The 21,575-nt window shown below is 44.9% G+C and overlaps 1 protein-coding gene and 2 long non-coding RNA genes across 6 annotated transcripts in view; all 3 read left to right on the top strand.

The window, feature by feature from the left end:
• Positions 1–313: 313 nt before the first annotated feature.
• LOC137479420 (uncharacterized) lies at positions 314–4,410 on the top strand. Of its 3 annotated transcripts, XR_011002228.1 has the most exons (4): positions 314–630; positions 1,064–1,791; positions 4,039–4,108; positions 4,223–4,410. It is a non-coding gene; the product is annotated as an uncharacterized lncRNA (long non-coding RNA). The 3 variants fall into 3 exon arrangements; XR_011002227.1 differs by having other exon boundaries at positions 4,039–4,410; XR_011002229.1 differs by lacking the exon at positions 4,039–4,108 and having other exon boundaries at positions 4,223–4,409.
• A 5,158-nt stretch (positions 4,411–9,568) lies between these two features.
• LOC137479421 (uncharacterized) lies at positions 9,569–13,745 on the top strand. Its single transcript, XR_011002231.1, has 2 exons — positions 9,569–12,024; positions 12,619–13,745. It is a non-coding gene; the product is annotated as an uncharacterized lncRNA (long non-coding RNA).
• A 670-nt stretch (positions 13,746–14,415) lies between these two features.
• Positions 14,416–21,575, top strand: part of LRRC8D (leucine rich repeat containing 8 VRAC subunit D) — a 52,070-nt gene continuing 44,910 nt past the window's right edge. For both annotated transcript variants that reach the window (XM_068199871.1, XM_068199870.1), the window contains exon 1: positions 14,416–14,648. The gene's annotated coding sequence lies outside the window, so the exon portion shown is untranslated. The remainder of the gene's footprint in view (positions 14,649–21,575) is intronic.

Below are 21,575 nucleotides of genomic sequence, written 5' to 3'. Positions count from 1 at the left end.
ACGGGACCGGGGTGCGCGGGACCGGGGTGTGCGGGACCCGGGGTGTACGGGACCCGGGGTGCACGGGACCCGGGGTGTGCGGGACCGGGGTGTACGGGACCCGGGGTGCACGGGACCCGGGGTGCACGGGACCCGGGGTGTGCGGGACCGGGGTGTACGGGACCCGGGGTGCACGGGACCCGGGGTGTGCGGGACCCGGGGTGTGCGGGACCCGGGGTGCGCGGGACCGGGGGTGCGAGGAACCGGGGGTGCGCGGGACCGGGGTGTGCGGGACCCGGGGGTGTGCGGGACCCGGGGGTGCGCGGGACCCGGGGTGTGCGGGACCCGGGGTGTGCGGGACCCGGGGTGCGCGGGGCCGGGCAGCGGCCCGCAGTGGCACCTGCAGTAGGGGCCGGGTAGCGCCGGGCTCTGAAGGCCATTTGGCAGCGTTTCGGGACCGTTTAGCACACTCTGCCCGCCACCCTCTGATGGGATTTCGGCTGGATTGCGAACCCTTCCAGCGGTCGTTCTGCCTGCCTGAGCACCTGGCCCGTTAAGCAAAGGGACCGATTTCTGCAGACACCTTCCCAGAGGCTCAGCAGACGGCTGTGCAGCACTCACTGGGGTGGTCTGTGTGGAGCCCTCATTCAGGTCAGACAACAGCTGTAGCTTGAGGAGAATTTACTTCCCTAGCCAGACTATCTTCAAAGTGTCTTTGCAGTAATAAAAATGAAACATTTTTCCTTTGCAGTTTTTACTTACTCTACTCATGCTGCAAGAGTGACCTCATGAAAAAAAAGAGTGTTTCTTAGTGCTAGATACAGCAGTCATTTTATCACAAGTACTGGAAGACAGCAGTAACAGGCTTCAGTCATCTCTGATGGATTTTGGAGCACGACAGAAAGTCTGTTACTGGTTCTCTTTGTTCTTGCAGATAAGTTATTCATAGCCAGGGCTCCCACGGCAGGTCCTGAGCCCGCTGAGGCCAGGCTCCTCCTTGTGGTGATGGCCAGCTCCAGCTGTTGTGTTACCATGAGGCCATGGCTGCATTGTTTAATAATTTTGCTTTTGTTTTCCTTTGCAGAACTGTTAAAACCAGCAGACATTCAGGCAAGCAGACCAAGACTGGGAATGCTAAACGTTGCACGCTCAAAACCATATGAGCAAAGTGTTTGCTCTCAAGCCTAGGGAACAGCCGACTAACACAGGTGACGGATGATGAAGGGTGGGCTGCAGGAACTGGAGGTTGTTGGGAGCCTGGGAAGGACCAAGGGTGTCTGGCTGATGAGCTCTTTGCCGCTTGAGTGCTGCAGGGGGTGGCCTCCCTTCTTCCCCATTTCATGCAATGGAAGGTGGGATGCTGGGTAAGGATCTGAGAGGGGGAAGAAACATGTTAGTGGGCATCCTCCAAAGACAGATTTCATTTTCTTTGAAGATCTGTGCTCTCTTTTCTGTTAAGACATATGGAAATTGAGTGCATTGTGGCCTACAGTCATGTGGATGTTTTTTCTGTTGTGACTAAGGATTCAATACTGTGTAGCACCCTGTAATGTGGTCTGATAGGGCATCTTCAGTTTGCCACTGTAGACAAGTTTCTTTGATTGCTTTGTGACTAATGCAATTGGAAACATATTCCAAACACAATGATGGGAAGAAAGGGAGGCCTGTATTTCCCTTCAGTGCTCTCCATGTGATCTCTCTGGATCGTGTACCCATGCAGTTTTCTGTGGTTCCTTTGCATACCCCAAGTGAAGTAAAAGAAGCTTTCTTGAACTAAAAGGAGCCATTCTTTCAAAGCATGGGGTTTTCCAGGTTTGTAATAAAAGTATCATTGTGTTTCATAAAGGTAGAGCTTCTGAAAGTGCAGTTCATAAACAGTGTCATGGGATGTTTTCAGAGCTACTCAAGGTTTGCTCGACTTCCACAGAGGTCATGAAAGTCTTGCTCTTGACAATATCCTGCTTTACCTCGAGTTCTTATTCCAGCAGAAGAGAGGTCTCTCATGGTCCTGTGTCATATCTGCAAGCCCTTCTGGCTGCTGACCCATGTCCTTTGTGAAGCTGTGCCAGGCACTGATTTACCAGAGATGCAGTAAAATACTGCTTCCTACCTTCAAATTCCTAGAGACAGAAAGTGAATTCATAAGCTTTGGTCTGCAGGTGTCAACGCACAATTGTGTCTGTCCAGGTGGGAGACTTCAGTCCTCTCCATTGGCTGCATTCAGGGTTTTCAGAGACCTCTATCAGCATTTTTCAAGCCTGTACACACTTGAATTGGAACAGAAAGAAAACATCCACAAAACTCAAGTGAATGGACTGAGGAAAAATCTTGAAAAAGTGAAATGGATATCCAGTAACTGTGTGTGTCTGATCAATTCTTGCTTTTCTGTGTTCTAAAAATTCTCATACCTCATTGAGTTGTGGTGTCCAAACCAGGTGAGATCTGGCAGGTTGGCATCCCAGAGGTGCATGTACCACTCCCCTGTAATGCCTACTGCACTTGAAAGGCAGATTTTGTATTTTCTTTGAGACAAACTGCAAACTCCAATCCAGCCATGGATTTGCTACAGAGAACACAGCAAGCTTGTCCATGGCTATACTGACTTGCTTCTTTTCCAAATGATCCAGCTCTGGGAAAGGAAAATATAAGGATCTTATATTGTGAGCTCAATGATCTGGGAATTTTGCTGTATGTAGTGGCTCTGCTAATTGAATTCAGTGGAAAGAGCATCTCTCCTCTGCTCCTCCTGTTCTTTCCAAGCCCAAAAGGAGGAGGTAAGGACACAGCCTACCTGCTGTGTGCAGGCAAGCAAAAGGGGAGGAGAGCACCTTCCTTTGCTTGTGTCTCTAACAGCCTGGACACCAGCAGTGTGGAGCTCACCTTGTCCTTCCCCCTGGCAAACCAAGCAAACCAGCTACTATTTCTGAGACACATTCTGCTCACCTAGATTTAGGAAATCCACACGGAGTAAGTAACACAAAAAGAGTGAAATGGGTCTTAATTTAAGGGATCTTCAGCTACCCCCAGCCCCAATTTCTCAAGTTGGGAGTTCATCCCTGTTCATTACATGCTTAAAGCAGAGATCAGCTCTTCCTTCCTGTTCATGCAGCTCTGGGAAAACTGGTTGTACTTTGTTTAAAGAATAAACAGCAACCACTAACATGGTCAGCTCATTCCTACCATCATCACTGATCTTGATCTGTCAACTCCTTTTGCTGCTTATTTGCTGGCAAAGAAACTCAAACCAAAGGTCCTTTGGGAGATGCAAAGACAATAGAAGGAAACATTTGCCTGATATCTGATGTTACCACAAAGAGCTGGCCAGTGCACATAGAAATATTGGACTTATGATGGAAAATTTAATGGGGAATATTGCAAGAATAGAACCTGTGCTTCAAATGGCTTATCTGTTCCCTGAAATGTACTCAAATTGCCCGTCCTTTCCTAGCAGGTACTAGTCACAGCATCTCCCCTAGTCATTCCCTGTTTTCGATTCCCAATCCCAATTTCCAGACTTCCAAATTTAGACAGTGCTTCCCATCTGAGTAGTCCTGATGTGGAGTCCTTATTTAATCACAAGACACTGACTGTCCAGTCCTTCCTGGAGCTCTTCCTTAGGTGCATTTTGGCTCTTCCCTCTTGCACAAGAAATATCCTGGTTCACTCACAAGCTGCTTTGTGCAGCTGCTGCTTGTTATCAAGAGGTTTATGAGTGAAACAGAACCTAGTTATAAAAGAAGGGGAAAATGTGGATTCCCTCTGGCTGGGCATGAGGCTGTGGGAGTGTCTTAAACCCCTGAAGATTAATTTCTGGTTCCACAAACAAGCTCTGAATGAAAAACTTTGCCTGCTGGAGCCAGCTACTCCCACCACAATTAATGTGTAGGAACTCAACATATGTGAAGGTTGTGTCTCTGGAGGTATTGTGATGGACCACTGTCACTGCAGGAAACCTTGAAAAAGTGGCATAGTAAGTGGGCATAAATTGGAAAAGTTAGGCTGTTCAGTAAATTTACTGTGGATTTATTAACATTTATTTGTCATTTTATAAATATTCAGATTTACTGATTAGCCATCCAAGCAAAGGGGTTTGCAATGGAAGCAACTGCAGATCAGGGGGACAATGTATGTGAGTACCAGTAGAGCTCATGCCACAGCAGTATCAAGCATAGGGTTGTGTAATTTGAAAGTTTGGGGACCCACTCCTCACCCTCTATTGCACTAACTTGAATTTGTTTTGCAGTGGAACTCATACAGGAAAGATAGGAATGGCTGGTTTTGAAGTAGAAAGGCAAAAGAACTTATTGATAGCACAAGGGAAAAGGCACACAGAGGGTGTGCAAGAAGTGTTTAAAGACACGTTCAGCAACTGGTATTCAGACGTGAAGAAGAAATTCTGCAGTAAGCACAGGTAAGACAAGCTGTTCTATATAGGGAAGGAAAAAAAAGGTGGTTGACATCTAACAGCACAGACAGTCTCTTTTTTCAGAAGTTTGGAACTAAAGTATAGAAATTTCATACAGGGAGTAGTACAGAAATTTCATATAGGGGAAACCAGGAACATAAAGCTGCCAGTCTCCTCCAGGCCAGAATTGCCACAAAATGGCATTTCGAAACTACATAGATATAAGAAGCTTTCTCAAATACTGGGAAGCAGGAAAGAGATGGTCACAAAGCTAACTTCAGGTGTATCCAGGATGCTGTTCCAATGGACAGGGAGTGTTCAAAGCTGGAAATTGGAGTCCAAATATATAGATAGGAGGACAACACAGTGTGCAAAAATCACCTAAAGGAACACTGCAAACAAGCCAAAAAAAAAAAAAAAAGACTTGGTAATGTACTGATCTCAGGGTCCAGAGGTGTCATTACAAAATAATGAAGTGTGGCCTCACTTTTCCTTACTTGAGAACACACATGCAAATTACTGCAGGCTGCATTAACAAGCACATGTGTACCTGAGACTACAGAAAAATGTAACACATGCCAAGCTAGCAGCTGAATGTGGGTTCAAGAGTCACAGATGGTAGGGGAAGACGGGGTCACATTAAACTATGAGACCTTGTTGTTGTTAAAAGATGAGCAAAATTGGGAAATGCAAGAAAACTGTTAATGTTTTGCTGAGTTTTCAGATCTGAGTCTGCTAAATTAATGTTTTAATTACAATAACATAATTTTATAATATGTTTCCAACTAGTCATTTTACAGCTTTCCACAGATGGTCTGAAGTATGTATGAAAATATAATACAAGTGGAAAATTACTTGCCTTCAGAGCATCCTTATGTGCTCTCTCATATGCACCTCCTGCATGTCCTGCAGAAATAGTTTAAATGTTACAATTTCATGACCACTGGTGGTTTTGTGGTGGTGAAATGAAGCTGGAGGAGTGGAAGCAAAAGAAACAAAGCAAGAAAGAGTGATGTTTCTAGTAGGAAAACAGAGTGTGTAAATGCAAGGGACTTGCAAGGAAAAGTGAAAGAATCAGAGGAGGTGATGTGAGCAGCACTCAGTTCATCCAGGAAAGGATAGGGGTTGGCTGAGATGCAAGGTGGAGAGACACCCATCAGGAGTGGGGACCAGCAGAGCTGTAGATGTTAGCTGAAGCCCTCCAGGCAGATGAGATGGTCTCCAGAAGGTCACCTAGGAGATATTTTGTCCTTCACAAGGGAGGAAACAGTAGATAGGCTTGCTGGAGACTCCCATGTGGAGAGGGCAGGGAACAGATGAGAGCAAGGAAGGATGAATAATGTGCCTGGGGTGGGAATAGAAGGAGGACACTGGGGTCCTGGTCCAAGGGTCTTTGTGGAAAGAAAGAAGGCAGCAGAGAAGAAAAGCAATTCCATAAGATAGAAAGGAATACAGCTTCAAAGGGAACTTGTAATTAATAGCACCAGAAGCAGTGACACAACCAGAGGGATGAGGATAGAGATAGAGGAGTGAAAGGCTGTTAAACTTAATGGTGCAAGCACTGGAATGAAGGTATAGATCAGGGTTGTTAGGCTGAGGGTAGAGTTAGCTGTGCTGCTGTCTGGATTCTCCCATTCAGAGAACAAGGAAGAAGAAAGGTATGTAAGGGTGGCATTTAGGAACAAGGGGGAATTATAAGATGCTTACCTTGGAAGTCTTGATAAAGGAGCCTGGAGGACAGTGCGGATTAGGAGCTGTGAAGGATTGAGTAAGGCTAAAGGAGGTGGCAGAAGATACAGTTTCTTGGGTATTTGGATAAGTAGGAGCAGAGTAATGCCATTGACTGTATAAGAGCCAGGGAGAGTACAGAAGAGGAAAAATGCTGGCTCAGACCTGGGAGAAGCTGGCAGTACCCTTGCCCAGGGGTAGAAGAAAGAGAAGACATGTGTGAAGCAGTAACCTGAGATGGTATGCAGGGGGTCTAAAGTGAAGGAAACTGTAGGAGGACTGGGAGAGAGGATGGAGCAAGAGGTGTTAGGAGAGAGCACAGAAGATGTGAGTAGTAGGGAGATAAAGAGGAAGGAAAGGGTAGAGCAGTGCAGCAAAGCTTTGTGTGCCTGAGGAGTGCAAGAGAAAAGGGGATGGGAGTCAAACAGCAGAGGTAGTGTGAAGGTGGAAAGGATGGAGAGATGGAATTATTCCAAGGTGGGAGGGAAGAAGAAAGACAAATGAATAGGCAAATTATAACTAATGCAATAATTAACTGCTACAGCAGTAATCTGATTGTCACCCAAAAAAGAGGATGAGGGAGGGAGTTCGTGAGTGAGGGGGAGGCATGATCAGGCTGGCAGAGAAGCAGAAGTGGGCTGAGCCCAGTGGGGTGCAGAGGTAGCGTGGCAGGGAGCAGCAGGATCAGATGCTGGGGCTGTAGTTCCTATGGCAACATACCAAGGCAAACACAACAAGTGTGCCAACGTGGCAGTGTTAGCAGGGGACAGCTTGGTGCCTTTCCATGTCACACTCCTCAGGGTGGGAGTGGAGCCGTGCACCATGCCTGGGCACCAGGGCAGCATGGCTCTGCCCCTGCAGAAACCAGCACAAGTTACTGGCAGGTTTTGAGGCCTGGCCCCCTTACTGCTGCTAAATGAGTGTCTTGTGCTCTCTTTCTCCAATCCTAGGAATCCCCAAGCACAGCAGAGTGAGAGCTCTGAGCATCTTGCCAGCAGTGAGACACCTGTGTGTCACACGGCGAGGGGATAGCTCTGCAGGGAGTGATGGGAGAGTGAGCATCACCCCTCCTGGCTCCCATGTGCCATGGGCTGGGGGCTTAAATCTCCCATGCCCTGGCTCAGCATGGCCTGGCACATACCTCCAGGCACCTGCAGTGTGTAGGTGTCCTCCAGCAAGGCTGTCATAGTGTGAGGCCAGTCTGCCTACAGCAGGCAGAAAAAGCACATGGCTTTCACAGGCTAGGGCCTTTTTTTCACTCATAAATTTTGGCAGAGTCTTCCCTTCCTTTCCTATAGTATCTCTTGTAATTAATCAGCAGTTTGGGTCTGCAGCTACTCCACACCATTGCGCTCATGTCCTACTCTAAACAGCTGGAGACAGAACATAAAGACAAATGTCCCTATTGCTCTGACACTTGGATAGAAAGAACAACCCTGCGGGCTGACCAGCAAGGATGCTGCTCCGTTTATCCTGCCCCCGCCGGAGAGCCATCCTGCCCCGGCAGCAGCGCTCGGGCTTTCCGCGGGCTCGCAGCTGCGTCCAACAGCAGAGGGAGCTCCGGGAGAGGAAGAGGAGCAGGCGAAGCTTGGCGGGGGCAGCCCCAGGAAGGAGGGAGGAGGGCAGGGGTGGACGGAGGTGGCCGCAGGCTGCTCTGCTGCACCAGGTAGGGAGCTTTTAACAGCGGGAATGGATGAGGGGAAAAGGGGCCTGAGAGCTGGAGCAGCTGAAAAGCAGCCGCCATGGAAACAAAATGCGAGGAGAACTTTAGGTATAAAAAAAACAAGAACGAGACAAGCAAAAGATGTGTCTGGGTGCTCTTTCTAAGATTTAGGCTAACTTCAGGGTATCTTGTGCTAAATAGCTGTAAGGAGGAGGAGGGTATCTTAGTTACTTGGAGAGTGTTTTTTGTGTATTTAAGTGCTAAAACGTCTGGCTGTATTTTTTTCCGAACAGAATGCCCTGTGTTGAACACTGCTGTCATGTCAAATGAATTTCAGAAAGTTTCAGTGACATTTTGAGAAACTCTAGTGCCATGGGTTCACACTAGGATCAAAGGAAAGCCGTGAATATGCCTCTGTGGCAGTGGAAATGCACCCATTGGTGGTTGATGGCCATTTCTGCCACACTCGGGATACCAGCAATACCAGCCAGCCACATCACAGCCCCTGCGAAGCCAGATCATGGCTATGACTCTTTAGCCACAGGGATCAGAGCAAGGAAATAAATATGTTGGTCTTTCCATCCCTTGTTCCCCGTGGTCCCGGGTGCAGCACAAGAGCGGGCATGATTCATTCTACGGTGTCTGGGCAACCCAAGGGAAAATCGCCTGCTAATTTCAGTTTCTGATGTCAGAACATATAATTAACCTGACAAAGCAAAACGTTATTTTAGGTTAAGGCATGATCAGACCTTCCTTCTCCCTCTACCTATTTCTAAATGGTAATAAGTTGAAGGTGTTTGAGGCTGGGGGAGGTATATGTTTTGTGGTGGCTATACAGTGTTGGCAGTGAATTTGCTGTTCTTATGCCCTCTAATATATAAAAATATAACCAGTGCTTTCTCCAGTTAATTTATATTTGAGTTAAATGCAGAGAAAACAAATTATTTGGATATCAGAGTAACCTTCTTTTCTGTCATTGCATGTGTGTGCACACTCCTCCTTTGTATCAGTCTTTGGAACAGGAGATGAAGTAGGTTTTAAATTAGCATGTTGAATGCCATGGTGGCTGTGCACAGGAATCACAGGAGTACTTGGAATCTTTAAGGTGTGTTTATGTTAGAGTGGATAGTGTGATGCTAGACTGACAGTGGATATCTAATTGTAGAAGCTTTAGTGACTGGAATACTTTGGTTTACTCTTACTGTATTTACAAAAGTGTTGGGAAGAGGATTTCAGAGGTGAATTTATATAATGTTGTTGCTATGTTTTCCCTTGGGTAGAACTGATAGAATGGAGCAATTGATTTTGTTTGATCTATAATATGTACACATAACTAGCAGAATGTGCTGCATTTAAGGTAAGAAGATTAATATAGCCCATTTCAAGCAAAATCAACTTATTTTAGTGCTGTGTTGGCAAGTCTGAGTTCTGTAGGCTTCCAGGCACAAAAAAAAAGAAAGCAGCCCTTTTGCAGTTCTTGAGGTGGGAAAAGAGCTCTGAGTACCTCTGGGTCTCTGATTAAGGAGCTCCATTTTAAAATAAGAGTTCTGTAGTCTCCTTCTACAGAATGACTAGTGGTTTCTTTGCTCACTGGTAGAATAGGAAGGCAGAGAGAAAATGCAGCATGTAAGATATAAATATTATTCCCTTATCCCTTTTTTTCCCTCTGCTGTTTTTTGCCTGGTATTCCTCAAATTTGGTAGTATTTTTGTGGTTGTGGGTTTTTTTGTTGTTGGGTTTTTTTTTTCGGTTTGGGTTGTTTTTTTTTTGGGGGGGGGGGGGGGCTGGGGGGGTGGGTTGTATGACTGGATTTTTTCCTGATCTGGTTGGGTGAGTCCTTAATCTCTAGCCATTTGAATGACTGGAGATCAGTCATTTGCAGGCTCAGAGCATTTTGGTCCCACATATGTTCTTTCTTTTTCCTCCTGCTGCTCAAAAAGCTTTGCCCAGCTGTGCACCTCATTATGCCCTTGTGGCTAGGCTATTTTAAGGAAACTTATTCCAAAGGAATAACAAAATCAGCAAGGTCTAACTATTGTACCTGTGTGATTGGGGAAGTAAAGGTTAAGTGCTAGCACAGGTACAGCTCAGCACTCTGAAGAAAACTGGCTTGCCATTTCTTTAAAGGCCACCATTGTCCTAGATCTAGGTAGGGCACTTAGGTTTTGTGTCACTCCGTTTTCACATGGAGCCACAGCCATTTCACTGAGAAAGCCAATTGAAATCTGAAGGGGAAAGAAGGGCTTTCAGACATGATTTGAAGAAAGAAATAACAGACTGAAATGTCCCGGGGAAAGCAGGGAAACTGTTCCAGAGAGCAGGGCTGGACAAAGTGTGACACCTGAAAACTTCTTTTGGTCTTACCCTACTAATTCTGATTATGACAGCTTTTTAATTTTTAATTCCTGTTCAGTCTCCATGTTTAGCATTTAGTAATTGTGGAAATGGTGTTGAGCAGAAGAGGCAGAGATCATAGAAGCAGTAAAGTGCAAAATTAAGAAAATAGGAAGAGCTAAGTAGATTAAGTGGACTGGCACAGACTAACCCCTTCTCCCAGCCCACTGGCTTTAAAATCTGAAGGTACTCAACATCTCAGCAGTGATTCCTGCCTGGGCACTGAGTATACAGATCCATGTTACCAGCCAGTACATTTGACTGACACAGGCTCTATCTTGGGCAGGCCAAGCAATGCACAACCATATTCTTGCTTCTGCTAAAGTAAAGTCCTGCCCTGGCAAGCTGCCAGGGTGAAGGGCAGGTTTGCCTGCAGCTCAGTTTATGGCCTTTCTGCCATGCCTCCCACCTCACATGATGCTGTGTGTTTTGTGACTTTATAGTCCTTTATTGATAAGTACAGAATGAAACAGATTGGCCATCTGTTTGTATATCCACTGGATGAAATTTGAGAACTCATCAGAACTAGGTCTTCTGTGTAATCAGAAGTAGCCAGCATGTGTTCCTGCCATCATTTGAAAAACTTTCCTGAGCTGCAGTGTGATAACACACGCTGCTTGCAATGCACACCATCGTGGCTGCTGCTCATTTCAAAATACAAAGGTATTTGCTAAGAACGAGGCTTCATCCCCCAAATTTTTAGAAATGGAACTGTGCTTTGGGTGGCTGACATATTATCACAAATGAAACAAAAGAACTGGTGAGAACATTGTGGAGTTCTGGATGTAAGTAGAAACTGCTGTTCATGTAAAACAGTCATTCATTCCTTTTTTCAGCACAAAGACAAGGTAAGCAGTGATTTTTTCCACCCAGGAAGTTCAGAAGCTGAGAGAATCCCAGCCAGAGTAGGCTGGCTCTCAAGGCATTTAAGAATCACTGTGTTTTTAATACAGAAGCTGCTGTGCCAGGTGTTTGAAGACAAGCATAATAACAAAGTATCTTCAGAAAAAGTGGTAACACGGGTCTGGATAATTGTTTATAGTGGAGTTATATAATGGCAAATAAAGTTGGTTAGCAAGAATTTTAAAAAATGATGTTATTATAAATGAACCTAGTAGGGACAGGGTTTTGCAGTGCTTTTTATATTAGAAAAACATGCTTTTTTCTTTCCTTCAATATCTTTGGGATTGTCAGTAAAAATGTATCAAAAGGAGGATTGTCTGATAATTTGATTAGACTTTCTGAAAGCTTTGGCAGTTTGCCCTGGTGATGGGGCAGACTGAGCTGCAGCCCCATCCTCCTGCCCATGTATCTTGGGTGAACACCACGGGCTGAGCTGTTCAGCACTTAGAAACACTTTTTCTTGAAAACAGGTGGCCAGTAGCCAAGAGAAGTGACTCATATGCATCCTCCACCTTATTTAAACTAGAGTCTTCCCCTTCATGCTTTGCCCATTCCATGAAGCCAAATTGCCATTTCTGGAGATGGGAAAGCCAATTCCCTGCCTGTGCCTCTTCTATGTAGCTGTCCACACTTCTTCCTGAGTAACTGCTACCTCAGCTACTTCTTAGAATACTTCATAGAATAGTTTGGGTTGGAAGGCATCTTTAAAGGTTATCTTGTCTAATCCACAATATCAAAATTCCCCTTCATCTTAAATTTGCTTGGAAGAAAAATTTGTCAGCCCACTCAAAGCCAGGACCGAAGTATTTCTCAGTAAGGCATTTCCTTACCATTTTCTGAGGAACCACTGGTGCACTGTATTTTTGACACCATCTCTACCTTCTGCTGGTGTTTCTTTTGCAGCTGGCTTCCTTGGACTGAACTTAGACACCTGCTGGACAATGTCATGCAGGTATATATGAGATGCACAGTATGGCTGTTTGAATGAAAGAAGGAAAGTACTGGAAATCATCTCAGAATAAATGGTCAGCTTTCAACCTGGCCAAAACCATAACTCTGTTGGAGCTACAACAGTCTGGTATTTTCTAAAAATGTTAATGATATAAGAATGAGGATAACAATAAGGTTGAAAAATATGACATATTTGGCTACTCAAGGTTATGGAATTTGAAAAATTGAAACTAAAATGCAGTTGTAAAACCAAATAAGATTGGTTTATCCTGTAAGGCATATGGCTGCACTGCTATTGCTTGTTAATGTAATCACTAACTCAGTTCTCTGAGCCTCAAATCAAAATAACAATATTAGTTTATTTAATTGTAGAGGGCCAATGTCAAAACTGTACAAGTGGAAAAGAGCCATTTTCCCCCCACAGCCTCAGTTTTCTTGCATCTTTTTTATCACATGGAGTAACTTGGAGTGGGCTGACTTGAACTTTTGCGTACAGACTGTAGCAGGATAACAGAAGAGCTGGGATTTTTATTTGCCCCAAACTGAGCTCTTTTAGATTTGCAATTTCCCTCCTCTCTTTTCTGTCCCACCTCAGCATGTTCTAGGTGGTCAGAACCAGAAACAGCAATCTACGAAGAACTGCCCAAAAGTACTCAGACTTGAGCCTGGGGAAGAACAAACCTGAAACAGTGGGAGAAGTCTTTACTGGAAAAGCTTGAAAGAGGGTATGGAGAGGTTTAAATTAAAACCCATTTGGGTTACCTTTAAATACATACCAAAACAAGTAAAAGAAAAAAAAACAAACCAGCAAGCCAGCATATGTTCTGTAGGAGGTAAGTCCTTCACACTTGTATTTGCCCTGTCAGAAAGGGAATCTTAATTGGATCCGGATCTGTCCAGTTCCAGGTGTCTTCTCTCTCAGGTCCCCAGAGCTATTTGTTTGTTTTGCTGGTGTGCCTCAGCTTGGCAAAGTATCTTGATTGCTAAGCAAATGTGGATTCAGCCAGCTCTGACCAGCTCTGGCATCTAAAAAAAAAAAAAAATCCTTTTTTCTTCCGCTTGAATTTCTCTGCCAGCTGCCTTCGAGTCAGGATTTCCCAGCCAGCAGCTCTTGTTATTATCTGCTTTCACTTGCCTTGATGTTTACCGGATTGGACTGCTTTTATCTCTATTAACCCTCCCTCACTGTGGAGCCCCAGTATTACACACCCTATGTGCCTTGGCCACTGGGTCAGAGCAGAAATAAGTAAATAGATAATAAAATCACCTTATTGAGAAAACATTGAGGTCTAAAATATTGGCCAAAAATAACACAACTGATGATGATCTCAGGGAAGAAAATAGCTAGAAGGCCAAATGAAGGTATTAAAAATCAAAGCTTAAAATAATTGACTCATTAGCTCATTAGACTAAATCTGAGCTCTGCTAAAATTCCCCACCAGATGAAAACTCTGGTATGAAAATAGTGCCGAACAGCTGAGAGCAGGACAAGCTGGCCTGATTTTTTCTGGTCTCAGAGTGAATTGTTGCTAAGAAGTGCCTTCATTCGCAACCTTAGATACATCATACAGTCATTTAGAGCAGAAGGTCTGATTAAAAATGCATCTAAAAATATAAAGGGGAAATTCTCAATCTTTAAAGGGCCCTAAAGCTATTCTGAACAAGCACCAAAAATCACTTCCCATCTCTTCCAGTTATTGAAAACATGGGGAGGAAATAAAAATATAGAAAAGATATGCTCGTATTTTTTTAAAAATTCAATTTTTCGTCAAGACCAATATACTTTCAAAAGTCATAGATTACATCCAGTTAAAAAGACCCGCAGCTCTGGTCACGTGACGGCCCAGTGTTTAAGAAATCTTTAAGGCTATCGGTGGCTTTTCAGTTAAAGGACGAAACATTTTTTTCTAGTGGATTTCGGGGTGAGGATCGGGGTCAGTTCGGCTTCTTCCTCAGAGTCCCGTGTTCAGCCTGTGTAGCCGCCGTGGAGGAATCCATCCCTGCGGTCCCAGCGGTGCCGCCCCGCGCCCAAGCTAAAGCTGCCTTCGACCTTCTGGCTCCCTCAGGGGCTCAAGACAGACAAATAAAATAACTTTCCTCCTTCCCCATGATAATATTTCAATAATTAACCATGCGATTTGAACTTGTCGCTGCTTTATTTGGCTCACGCACTGCGTTCCATCTACCTGCGCACCGAGAACACCCCACGGGCTTTGCCGCCCGCCGCTTCGCTCCCGCCGCGCCCCGCGGACACGTCCCAGCGCCCCAGCGCAGCCCCCGCGGCTCCCGCCTCCGCCCCCGGCCCGCGGCACCTGAGCGCGGCGGCTGCGCGGGGGGCGAGCGGGCGGGGCCGGCCCGGCCCGGCCCTCACATGCGCGGCGCCGCGGGAGCCATTGGCCGCCGCCGGCAGCCGGTACTGTCCGCACGCCGAGCCATGCGGGTGCGCGCTGCAGGAGGCTGCTAGGAGCCGAGCCCGCCCCGCCTCGCCTCTGCCCGCCCGCATGGCAGCGCCGTGGGACTGACCGCCGCCGAGAAGCTCTGCGCCCCCGCCGCACGCACGGCTCGGCTCGGCTCGGCTCGGCCGGGCGGCTCTCGGGGTCCGCAGCCCGCAGAGCCGTCCCTGAGGTGAGGTGAGGCGTGCGCGGGGCCGGCGGGAGGCGGTCGAGGAGGAGGCGGAGGGGCCGCGGGGAGGGGGCGGCATCTCCACCGGCACCCCCGCCGCTCCCTCCCCGCGCTTTCCCTCGCGCTTCTCTTTATCTTTTTCTGCGTGCAGACCGGCCTGGGCCGGTTCGCTGGTGCTGCTGCCAGCGCCGGTGCGCCTCGGCGGGACCCCGGGGGCGGCTGCGCTCGTCGCGCTGTTCTCCCGCGGGATGCGCATCCACGCAGGACGTGCCCGCATGAGCGGGGGGCCAGCGGCGAGAGCGGGCCTGGGAGTACGGCGTGGTGCTGGGGAATGCGGCTGGAACTGCGAGCCCCTTTCGAGGCCAGTGGGGTTGGATCCGGCCCCACTGGGGGCTGCCAGCTGTGCGGCTTTTGTATGGGGTCAGCTGTGCGTCGTGTTGCAGCACACGCAGATTAAAGCGGCCCGAGCCAGTCAATAAAGCACATCTTCAGGGCAGAACTCGCCTTTGTCAGATAACCATCTCTGTTTTTTCGAGGCGCGTCTCCTCCCTTCCCCCTGCTCCCCAGTACGTGGCAATACCGACTCCAGCTCCTTCAGGATCCCTGAGCTTGGCACAGCAGCTCCTGTCTTACAACCTGCATTTCCCCCCCTCCCCGTCACAAGTGCTGCCACTGCTCTTAAACAAATACGAATTCAGGCGCAGAAGGCTTGTGGCTTGCCCAGCATCCTTTAGGGGAGCTGATCTGTGGTCACTGGGGGGATTCAGGCTCTGCGTTTTCAGCACGCCTGCAGCCCGTGGTACTTTCTCCACTGGAGATTCCCAGTGTGTAAAGAGCCATGAGATAGGTTACTCAGACTTGAAAATGGAGGACGGTAGTGGTGGTGGTGTTGTTTGGTGGATAAGTCTTAGCAGTACTTCCTGTAATGGTGGTGCTGAAAGTGATGTTTTACTTGACTTAGCTGCTGGTGCAGAGAGCACTTTCGGGTACCTGCTACTTGTAAGCTTTGCCAGTTACAGCTTTAAAAAAAATCCCCAAACACTACACGGAAGTATTTGGTGTTTTTTCAGCATTATGTCTGTCACCGTGATACGAAAGGATAGTATTTTCTGCCTGTAAAACTGAAGGTGGGGAGTGACAATGCCCGCTTGTTTGGGAGAGAGGGCTTTAGCATGGGAGAAATTTGTATGAACAGGGCTAAGATTTTAAGCCCACAGCTCTGAGCTATCAAAAAAGCCCTCTCATGCCAGATGGGTAGCTAAGTCTCTTTCTCTGTGGTTTTTTTTTTTTTTTTTTTATTTCTGACTTGTTTCTTGTTTTTCATGGTGGTGTTTTGTTTTTTTCCCTTACCTCTTCCTGGAGACAAAGGAAACCATCTTTCTTCAAACTTAGGGTAAGCTTAGTGTTGTGTTATTTGCTCTTGATTACCATCTTAAATTAATTCACCAAGCCTTACTTGGGGCCAGGATCCGATTCATTCTTTGTGCCTTACAAATGCCCTATAAACCTTTTATTGGTAGTTGAAACTGATTTATGAGGTCCTGACCTAGGAATATGCTTCTGTGGCTATATTTTTTTATGCAGTTTTCTCCTGTGTCTCTAGGCAGGCATTGCCTTTATAGTAAACTCATTTGGTGCTTTGCCTATATCTTGCTTAGTGTCAAAAACACTTGTCTGTTTGCTGTGTCTGTTTTCTTGCACATAATAGCAGGGAATATTAAATAGATGCTGTTATTTGTAATTGTGATGACTTCAACACAAAATACTAAAACTTTACAACGGCTATGTAAGGTTATGCAGGGAAGGGAGCAGCATTAAGCTGTCATTTGTTTTGTAAGATCCAGGTATGCCCAATAGAAATCTCTACCAGTCTTGACATTGTTGAGGGGATGGTAATCTGTCCGGTGTGTTGAGATTTGGAAAAGGAATTCTAACCAGCACTACCAGCAATGAAGAAAGACTGTGTGCTGCAGTCAGAGGAAGGTAATTATTAATAGGAGCCAGCCTCTATAATAACAATGCAGAAAGAGTGAAAGCACCTGGGTGCTTGCCCTGGAAAGATTAGCTAGTGAACATTGTACTAACAAATAGCTGTACACCTGAAATGTAGCTCTTGTATTCCAGTTCTTTCTTAGCCCTTTGTGCCTGTTGTCTCCTTCTGTTTTGTGTAGCAATACATAAGTGGTGGTACAGAGATACCACAGCTCTGCCTCCTGTTTATGGACAGTTTTTTGACTACATGCCTGGGTAGGGATGAAAAAAGCTGATGCTGTTTGTGCTAGGCTTGCAGGAAGTCCTACCAGTGACAGAAGGATAAGAGAATAAAGGCTAGTGGAGAAAAGGGTATGTCCATCCCTGTGGTCAAAAGCACTTGCAGCTATGTGTGTTGTGGCTTGGCACAATTTTATAAGGGACTGTCCTGAAGTTTCCTGGGTTGAAGTTGGTTCTTTTAAGTTCTTTAGGTCTTCCCATTTCTTCTGTGTGTTGAGGTCCCATTCAAAGTCTGTTAAAGCCAGTGGCAGTACGTGGATTTTGAATCGGGCCGCGTACGCAGGCTGAGTGTGTTACCTGCTGCGTGCTCTCTGATGGCAGCAGCGGCTGCGTCAGGTGCTGCTTGTGTGGTGTTCTCCAGGGCTGGCTTGGGCTGCCGTGCAGGCAGACTGCTGACTCAGCACCTCAGCCCAGGGTCTCCCGTGGCTTTCTCCCGCTCCTCTGAGAGCCAGAGGGGAGTTTTGCTACAGGTACATGGACACTGTGAACCCTGAGTTAGTGTCCTGGGGCTTAAAGCACTTCATCTGTGGGGGGCTGCTGAAGGCTGTTTTGCGGAGAAGTAGCTTGAGTCACAAATGGGGGAACATGAGGGAACTCAGTAAACAAGTTTCTCAACTGGATTTAAAAAAAACCCACCAAAAACCTGGAGTTCCAGTGTAAGTATTTTACGAAATAATGAACTCTGAAAGTTTTCATTTCCTTTCAAAAAAGCAGTCTTTATCTTCCAATTCACAAAGTTGCTGTAGATCCCTAAATATTACAAAGCACAATTAGCAATTTTTAATATACTTGGATGTTACATATAATAGCACAGTAACATTAAGTGGAAAGAACAAAACCCGTTTTTTTCAGTTTTTGCTATTTAAATTCTTCCATTTCTTGCTAGCATTGAAATAGGGCTGCACAGTTCTCCTTTTGTGGTTTTTTTTTTGTTTTTTTCTGTTTTATTTATTTGTCTCTTGGTGGTGGGGAGGTTATACCCTAACCAACATAAAAAGAAAAAGGTATTGCTGTGTTAAGAAAAATGGAAATATTTTTCCCCAGAAACTTTACATTTAGGTAAAGACTTGCCTGTGCTTTTTCATAATTGATGTTTTAAACATGTTTTTTTAACAAGCAGTGAAAAGTGTGTGGACTTCACCATGCAAGGACTTGTGTCCTTGATTAATTTTCCATGTATGTATAGTTTCCTGTGTCTGCATGCATGCATGAGGATCTCTGGGGTCACACTAGTGCTGCTTGATCTTGGAAGTGGTTATTCTTGACTATGATGATGAGGTGCTGTGATCCACATGGGGCTGAAATGTGAAGAAAGGTGTTTGTAAAATGCAGTTTTCTAGCAGTTACTAGCATTATATTTTGTGAAAGCAATTGTAATTAGTGTTTCAAGGCTATCCTGTGCTTCTAACCTTGAGAACACTTTGAGCTACATTTTTTAAGTTTGACTTGCTTGTGTTGGGGATGGGTTTGGCTCAAGATCTTTTGGTCGGAGCAAATTGAGTACAATTTTCTTTTAACCATATAACAAAGAACAGGTACCAATTGCTTGCCAAACAATTTCTCCCCTCAGAGATTACAAACAAATTTAGGAAAGAACAAAGCCAGGATTTCTAGTGTTTAACTTCTTGAGAATCATCTTGGTTTTGGCATGTTAAAAAGAAAAGTGCGTCAAGTCAAGTTGGCACCTAATACTGTCAGTAATACTAATTTCCACATCATAAATTTTAACTGACACTGCTTCAATCTTTCTCTTACCACAAATTTATTTCATTTAAGAAATTGAAACTCTTTTAATTTATTTCTCTATTCTCTTCAGCTGTAGCGAGAACAGGTTCTTGTCCCCTTTCAGGAAATGGATAGGAAGAGAAGTTAAAAGACATTAATGGAGCAGCTGCCAGAATGTTGAGGGAGATATCCGTGGAAGGAGAAAATTTGTTTTCTTGAAATCAAGCCAGCAAAATGCCACTTTTGCCCAACACTTGGAGGCAAGCAGTAGCATGGGAAGTGAGTATGGCTGCACCAAGGACTCATTTGTTAGAGCTGTTTTAAAAGTAATGCCTTAGTTTTTCTTCTTCTCCCTCTTCAAGTATAAATCTGGATGCAAAACCATATTGTTCATGTAGCCTCAAAACTAATTTTCCTTCTTTCCACTTGAGCTCTTTCCTCAGAAGTGATTTGTTCCGATCGAAGTAATTGCAGCATTCAAGACTTGAGAAGCAATCGTGGTGTAAAATACAGCCACCCTTAGGGAGGAGGAAGGATAGTTGTTACTCAGATATTTTTTCTCTTTGGAGGCCCTTTTTTGTTAAAAGTAACTCTGATTAAGATGTAGAAAGAAATAACAAGGCTGAAAGCCTGTGGCATCCAGCAGTGAGTGAGGATAGCATTTGTGTTTATTTATCATGGTCTTACTTTTTGTACTGTGTGATCAGTAAAAGAAGAAATAGTCTTGATTCTTGTGATCTGCCTTGCTCCTTGTTAGTGTTAAAAAAAAAACTCAAAAACCCTCTGTATATGGTCTTCTTGTCAAAAGTTAGGCATCTCAGGTGTTCTATCTTATGGTGGTCTACTTTGAAGACCAGAAAATTGCAGTGGAAGATTTCTCAGACCTGAGGGGTGGCCGCTACAGATAAGTAAATGCTGTTGTTACCTTTTTCTATCAGATATCTCTTCAAACTGTTTGCTGTGCTTATAAATTTGGAAGAAAATTGCACAGTTCTCAAACTGGAGTTTCAAAAGCTCTCTATTCATTTGCCCAGGATTTTTGAGTCATATCTCCTGATGATTTCCCATGCATGGCTAGACCATGGATAAGGCAGACTAAAGTATCTGTTACTGTTTTAGATGTCTTACCTGTGACACTCATATGGAGCTGGTAGATATGATGAGACCATCTGCTGGAGACAGTGATGCTCAAGATGAGCCCCCTCCCTGCATTCATTATGTAAAGATATATAGAGAAAGGAAAAACCCCATACATGAAGGTTCTTTATAGTCCTGATGAAGCAGTGAGACAGGCTCCTGCCTGTCCTCATGCAACCTAATGGCTACAAAGTCACAGCCAAGATACAGGTTTGTCTTTTTTCCTCTCTTGAACTTCATTCTTTGGGAGTCAGCATTGAGATAGTTTCTTTATAAAAGTATTCCTGGTTGCCCTTGGGTCCTACAGAAGCCAGGCAGCCACACCTATCATGTTTTCAAGTCTGGCCAACTGCACAGATTCCAACATGCCTGTTAAAACCAGGGATTTTTTTGTACGGAAAAAAAATTTGAAGCACTTTACTCTTGCTGCAGTGATTTTCCAACCTGAGATTATAGCTTTAAGTAGAGAATTAGTGCACGGGGTATGTATATGAATATGATGTCTTAATATTTACCTGTTCTTCATCCATTGCAGGATAGGAAAGAAAAAAAGCTTACATGTTATCAGCTGGTGTGAGAACTTGTATAAAAAATTTGGATGCCTGCAATTACCCCAGTGCAGGCTTGCTGAATCTGTGTGTGCTAGGGATGGATATATTTTGATGTGTGCACATAAAAAGTTGATTTTTTTCATGTTATGTCAGTAAAATGTATGGTTTGTTGTCTGTCTCAAATACACTGATTAAATAACCTAGCTTATACAACACTGATTTGTTAATCATTGAAAATAACCTTTCGGTTCAAGAGCTTCCTCTGTGAGAATTAATATTTTATACAGAAGTGTTATGCAATAGACATTTTGTTGCCTTTGCAGTCCTGCAGAGAGGAACATGGTGTTAAGCTGATGTAGTTTGGATTGTTCTGTATGAATTTGTCCACTAAACCAATGCAAATATCAATGAATAAGGGGTAAAAAAAAGTCCGTGTTGCATATTTGTAAATGGTGGTTTGTGTACAGATCATGGAAAGGGAGGATAGGAACTGCTTTGGTCTGATAGTCTCTGCATTAAAACTTGAGGGAGCAGTGTTAGAGGTAGTGCACTGGCTTGCCTTGTTTCCAGGCACCACTGTGGTTACACATGCTTTCCACATGCATTAGCAATTGCCTTCATCAAGGATGCACGGAGCAACCAGACTTGACGGTTAATCTGACTGGCGTTTCAAAACACAAACTGAAAGTCCACATACAGGGTTCCTCTCAATGGCTGCCATGCAGAAACTTTTATGTACTTTCTTTCTGACTAATTAAATTACGAAACAAAGCCTAACCTACCTAGCTTAGCGGAGGAACTGACAAAAGGGAAATGAAACTTCTCATGCGCTTGAGTTTTTTTAAGTAATATTTGATGGTTTATAACCCATACTAAATTTCTTCACAGTTTTGCCTTGTTGGTCTTGATAATAGAGAGAAAGGAAAAACTGGTTTGATGATTTTGCTCCTCTCCTTTTCTGTCCTTCTGACAACAAATGTATTGGCTCTGGAAACAGGGAAGTGGAGGAATGCAGATGCATAAAGGCTTGTTGGTGCTGCAGAAATTGTGAGTTTAACCAGTGTAGGTGTCCCAATGAAAAGTGGGTAGGAGAATGTCTAATAGAAGAAAAGTGTTCTTAGAAAAAGAAGTGGACTGAGGGAAACAAAATTGTGCTAATAATCATTCAAAAAAGTGAAAGATGCACAGGTTTGGACAAGAATATTTTTCCAGTGTTTAAAACTTGTATTTATGCTATGTTTATTTT

This window comes from Anomalospiza imberbis, chromosome 9 (assembly GCF_031753505.1).
Source record: "Anomalospiza imberbis isolate Cuckoo-Finch-1a 21T00152 chromosome 9, ASM3175350v1, whole genome shotgun sequence".
Taxonomy (NCBI): domain Eukaryota; kingdom Metazoa; phylum Chordata; class Aves; order Passeriformes; family Viduidae; genus Anomalospiza; species Anomalospiza imberbis.
This window is presented reverse-complemented; position numbering and strand designations above follow the sequence as displayed.